The sequence below is a fragment of the Hibiscus syriacus genome, unplaced genomic scaffold (assembly GCF_006381635.1).
Source record: "Hibiscus syriacus cultivar Baekdansim isolate YM2019G1 unplaced genomic scaffold, ASM638163v2 tig00111002_pilon, whole genome shotgun sequence".
Classification (NCBI taxonomy): domain Eukaryota; kingdom Viridiplantae; phylum Streptophyta; class Magnoliopsida; order Malvales; family Malvaceae; genus Hibiscus; species Hibiscus syriacus.
In genome coordinates, this window is record NW_024062948.1 from 1636414 (window position 1) to 1642710 (window position 6297).

At 35.3% G+C, this 6297-nt stretch overlaps 1 pseudogene; it reads right to left on the minus strand.

Annotated features, from left to right (window-relative positions):
- Positions 1-2389: 2389 nt before the first annotated feature.
- On the minus strand, positions 2390-4659 carry LOC120149374 (annotated as a pseudogene).
- Between the last annotated feature and the right edge of the window lie 1638 nt (positions 4660-6297).

Below are 6297 nucleotides of genomic sequence, written 5' to 3' on the forward strand. Positions count from 1 at the left end.
CAAATACATTGGAGATCAGTTCATTTGAGAGATGAAATAAGAATTCCTCAATCTGAAATATGGAAATCATACCATTTATGAATACGGGTGTGAATTTAACAAGTTGAGTCGATTTGTAGCAAAGATGATTCATACTAAGAAGGCTTGCTATGACTATTTAATAAAAGGTCTGCAACTGAGACCAAAAATATTAATGTTAGCTTTGAATTTGCCTACTTTTCTAATAATTGATGAACAAAACCAAAGCAATAGAAAGGGTGCAGACTAAAAGAATTGCATAACAAAGAATTCAATCATCAAAGAAACTAGGAACATCTTTAGCCTTGTTCCAGTCAAAATAAGGTAGAGGTTCAAGTTCAAGTTATCATAATAGATTCGAATCTACTGCATCTACTCGTAATGGAGAAAATTTTGGGAAAGTTAAACAATCTCAACCAATTGTTATTGGAGCGGGTAGATCATCTCAGAATCAACTACAACCTTGTCAAGTTTACGGGAAAAATCACCTTGGAGCGTGTCGAGTTGTTACAGGAGCTTGCTTCCAATGTGGAGACATTGTTCATTTTGTTAAAGTTTATCCCATGATGTTTGGAGAATGACCAGTATAAACTGAGAGATCTACTACCATGTCTTAGAGAGGGAAAGGAAAGTTTAAATCAAAGGGTTCATCAAAATCTATTTCTTAACATGATTTTCGCACACTAGAAAAAATGTATAAAATCAGGACTGATGTGGATCGAGATGAACCGAAAATCATTGCAAGGTTTTATCTTTTTGATAAACCTATATTTGTGTTGATTGATCCTGGTTCTGCTCACTCATATGCAAATACTAAGTTAATTAAAGAAATAGACATTCTATTTGAACCTATCTCTAGAGATATAGTAGCGACTAATCCTTAGGCCAGAGTGTAATGGTGAGTCATATTTGTAGAGGCTATCCGTTAAAACTTCAAAGAGATGAATTCTCAGTGAACATGATGAGATTACCCTTTGAACAATTCGAGTTAATTTTGGGAATAGATTGGTTGTCTCCCTATCATGCCATTATGGACTGTCGCTTAAAATGATTGACTATGAAAGACATAGAAGGTTTTGAGATCATAGTGGTTTGTGAGAGGGTCAATCCATTATCTAATTTGATTTCATTGGTAACTGCTAAGAAGTTATTGCTACAAGGTTGTCAACCTTTCTTAGTTAACGTAGTGGATACTCAAGCTTCAAAAGATTAAATTGGAAGAGATTTTGACTATTTGCAAGTATCCAAATATATTTCTAGAGGAACTAATTGGCTTAACTCTAGATCTAGAGTTATAATTTAAAATTGAGTTACTACTGAGTACTACGTCTATATCTATGGCCTCGTATAGAATGGGTTCAATTACAACCCAATTAAGCCCAAACACTTAAATTATTAAATCCACGAGACTCATTTACCTCTCAGGTAGAACTGAAACTACTAGCCAATTCCAACCCAATTAAGCCCAAAGACTTAAATTATTAAATCGATTTAGAGGAAATTGATTTATACATAATCACTCAGGCATAACTAAATTATTTTTGGATTTTTTATTGAATAATTTTTTGAAAAGTTTTATAAAATAGAGGAAATTGATTTGTAAGAGTCATTCAAGAACAACTAAATTATTTTTGAATTTATTTAGAGAGGCTTAATATTAAAATAATTGATTAAACTATACTCATAATTATTTTTTGATATTTAAAGAACTTTTCATAAAAAATAGTTGTATGATGTTTTCTCTATTACACTTTTAAGTGTATATCGTTAAAAAAACTCATTAAGTGACACATGAAGGGATGACAATTTTCGGACCGGATCATGATAAAAAGTCTTACCCTAATCCAACTTGTTTCCATCCCTATACACAAGTCACGTTCAGATTTTTTAAAAATATATTTTTAATAAAATTTTATTTTTAAGTGAGAATTCGAAAAAAATATAAATGTGCTACTTACTGGTTCTTTTAGTAAGACCTAAAAATGTAATAGAAAAACATTAGGCACATATTTCTAACAAAATTATTTAAACATAAAAAAATTATATAGTTTAGACCCTGATTTTTTGTATTAAACATTTTAGAAAATATAATTTATTGTTAAGAAATTATTTATCAAAAATTGTTCTCAGTTAAAATAAATAGACTCCAAAATTCTCGAGTTTGAAACGTTTCAATGACCAGGATCAACAACATTAGTTATCAAGTTCTCAAGGCATATCAAGACATATCAAGACATATCAAGTCGACCATTTTTAATCTCTTAGTCCTCAACACCATCATCAGGGTACCCGACGTTGAGAGTCGACTTTCGCATAAACATATATATTGTATTTGACAATTTTCAACTTCAACATGCATGGTTGATCAAGGTTAATTAACATCTTGAATATTATTAATAACGTCGCTCAAGCTTAATCTTGATTGGATTAACTTTTAGTGCAAGAAACTCCGATTTGGATGATTTTGACCATCTGATCAATCGAAGCTAGATCACTTGACAATATTTCAGGGTCAAACAACTCTTCTCCATGCTTCTCTGATATCGAAGACTACGTCCATTACATGATATCGATTCAATCGTTCAAATATTGTGAAGGGTACTTACCGGTCAAGATCTCGAGCAGGGTTTTAAATAGCGGTCTACGACAGCGATAGTGCCTACGAAATAGTTATAGCGTTGCCTTCCGATATACCCGCAATAATGTCCGTTATGGCCGCAATAGTGTCTGCTATGTCTGAAATCGCAATAAACGCTAAATGACCAAAAACACGATCGCGATTTGAATCCCTAGTTTCGAGGATGACAATGCCTAGACAATAAATATCGGATTTGGAAGAGGCATGTTGTTGATTTTGGAGACATTCTAGGGATCGAAAAGCGAGCAATCCTCGGACGAATTTGTCAGAGTTTACAAATGGGTGGAAGCCATAATCGCTTAGTAGTGGATCATAGGTTTCGGTGAGAAGAACATTGTTAGATTTGAGGTTGCCATGGGGAACAACGTTGGCTGCTAACTGTGTGTGGATGTAACCAAGTCCATTGGCGATTCCTCTGATGATGTTTAAACGATTTTGCCAATTCAATCTTTCATGAAACAATCCCCGATCGCCTGCATAAAAAAGGGATTAATTACACTAAACGTCCTCAATTCGTTTTCCAAATTTCAAAACACGTGATCAAATTTTAACCATGTGTATATCTATTGTACGAAGAACTTTGAATCTAATATATACATACATTTTTAAAATTTGATTTGCTTATTTTAAACATATTATATATCAAATCTGAATATTAATTTTAGAACCTTAGATGCAATTAACCTGAAAGATGAAGATGAACATACCATGCAAGGCATATGACAAGATACCACAAGGCATATATTCTAAAATAATAAGCTTCTCTTTTCTAAAATGGAATGCCAATGGCGTCAAAACGTTTGGGTGCTTAAATTCTCTGAATCGTTTCATTACGACTGTGAATTCATCTTTCTCCAACTTATTCATCTCTCTCATCCTCTTCACCACCACTGCCAATCCGTTCTCGAGCACGACCTTATATGCCAACCCCAATTGACCGTTTCCAAGTACCTCTGCCTCTGCCTTCATCAAATCTTCAAATCCAAAGGCACCCTTTTCTTCCTTCACCGTTATCAAATCATTTATTTTATTCTTGTTTCCTTTCTGTAACCCTCGTTTGATCTTAAAGCTTAAACTATTCGAACTATACTTATGACTCAACTCTATCGATTTCTTTCGAGTCGAGCCGGACCTGACGTACACATTCTTTAAAGTTTCCCTAAAATTTGTTAGGTTCCTCAAATATTCATCTCTCTCCTCCATCGTCGAGGCAATGTTGATTATCACGAAAAAAAATACCACGATAAAAATTACGTAGGTTACGATTATGGTAGGGGTGGAAAGTGGAGTGGGTTTATCTGAAAGATCAGCGTAGGGTTTCTTAAGTTGCTCCCCACAAAGCTTAACTTTCCCTCCGAATGTCGAAGCTTTGAACTTGGACATACTTTCCGGGATGTTCCCTTTCAGTTTATTATCCTTTAAATCAAGTGATTTAAGCACATCCGGGTATTTCAACTCCGGGATTTTTCGGGAAAATTGATTCCCTTCTAAATGCAATTCCACCAGGTGGGATAGTTGAATCGATGAGCTTGGGATATTCGACGTTAACTTGTTTTCATTCAGCCACACCTTCTTCAATTTTCCCATCGATCCGAAATACATAACCGGTATCTCACCGAAAAAATGATTGTCCAATAAGTAAATAGCCTTTAAACCCCTGAGTTTATTGAACTCGGGGATCGGTCCGGTGAAGGCGTTCTTTTACCAGACGAATGGTTCTCAAGCAACGAAGCTGACAAAGCTTCGACATCGATAGAACCTGAGAGACCAAGATACGTCAAATGGAGACCGATGATGGTTTCACCAGCGCACATGACGCCAACCCATTTTCTCCAACAAGGTGACGAGTTTGGGATCCAATTCTTCAACTTCGAATCGCCGTTCTTCAACGATTTCTTGAACTTGAGGAGGGGATCGGCGTCGGGTTGAGAGAAACAAAAGTTGGGGTGAAGAATAAGAGTGAGAAGAACCAAAACAAGGGAACTAACAACCGCGGCGGACATTGGTGGAACCAGAGGGAGAAACGACGGAAGAAAGCTCCGATTCGAAATTATTATTGCTGCTGCTGCTCCTGGCAATGGCAATGGCGATGGATAGTGTGGTTTTGTGCTGCGGGTTTGTTTCGTTTAGTTGGCTATGCCGGTGGCTTTGAGTGGAGTCGAAATGGTACAGTTTCGAAGGTTGCGATGGATGTTAATAATTTCGATTCCGGTGATAGTTACAACAGCAATGTCTGGTTTTAGCTATTAATGGCGGTGTCAGTTAAGTATATAGCCAAACTTCACCTATATTTCGGACGAGGTTATTACATACCATCGTATCTAACAAAGGGTTAAATGCATCCCACGTCCCTTGTTAAAATAATAATTTAATTTAAACTATTTTAAATTTTTTAGCTTTGATCCGACGAAAAATTTATAATTTTATATAAGTCCCTTCCACGCTAAATTTTTTATTTTATCTTTGTTTTTCGATTTAAATCTAGTCAAGTTTAGGATAGTTTTGAGTTTTGGTCAAGTTTGATATAAGTAAATTTTTATGATCAAATTATACTGAATCAAAAGTGATTCAAAGAGATTAAATTAAGATTTTTTTATTTCGCATAAATATTTTTGAAAAAATATGAATGATGATGACGAATCTTAAAATAATGTAACCATGTTTGGTGATGTTAGCATGCTAAGTCAGTTGTTAATAATATTGTGTGTACGAGCTCATACTGTATGGGATCATTAGCAGTGTAGTTAGAAGCTTCCTGAAGTTGAAGTTGTTATAGCAGCTAAAGTTGTTAGGATGTCTGTTTTATTAGTTGTTTAGTTAAGGTTGTTACATTAGTTGTTAGGAGCTGCTGCAGTATATAAGCAGCATCAATCTTGTATTCATGGTAGAGTTCTAATATTCAATATACAAAACTATATTCATTTACTACATTCCCAATATGGTATCATTTGCCATTGATCTTGGGATCATACCTTCTTGCTTCCGCGTGTGATCTAAACCTTGTTGAAGTACTGCTTGATCATGGATTTCATCTCCAATACTCCTCGAGGTTTCACCAACAAGAAGGTTAATGTGGTTCTTGATGAAACCAACTTCTTGTTACGAAATACAACAAATCTTGCTCACGGTTAGGAGCCATCGATTGGAGCGGCTGTTAACTGGAGGTGTTTCCCCTCCACTTATGATAATTCTTGGTGCAAATGGTGAGACTCAAGCGAATGAAGCATATGAAGATATCATCGCGTAAGACAGTGCTCTACTATCTTGGCTATTATCAATTGTAAGCATGTAACTTTTACCATAATTTGTTGGTACTGAAACAACTGATGCAGTTTGGGAAACTGTACTCAAGTTTTTGATAAATCGCTCAACTATGTCAATCATGAGTTTACACTATAAACTATAATTATAAGAAAAGGGAATGACGGTATGCGAATGTATCTAACGCACATTAACGAAGTCTGTGATACCCTTGCTTCATGTGGGAGTAATGTTCCCCTAGTTGAACAAATAGTAAGCATTATGAGACATCTTCCTAGGGAGTATCATCCATTTATGGTTGTTGTCTCAACAATGAAAGATGCACTCTCCATAGATAACATACATGCAATGTTGTTGGATGCTGAGGTACAACTTGCTGG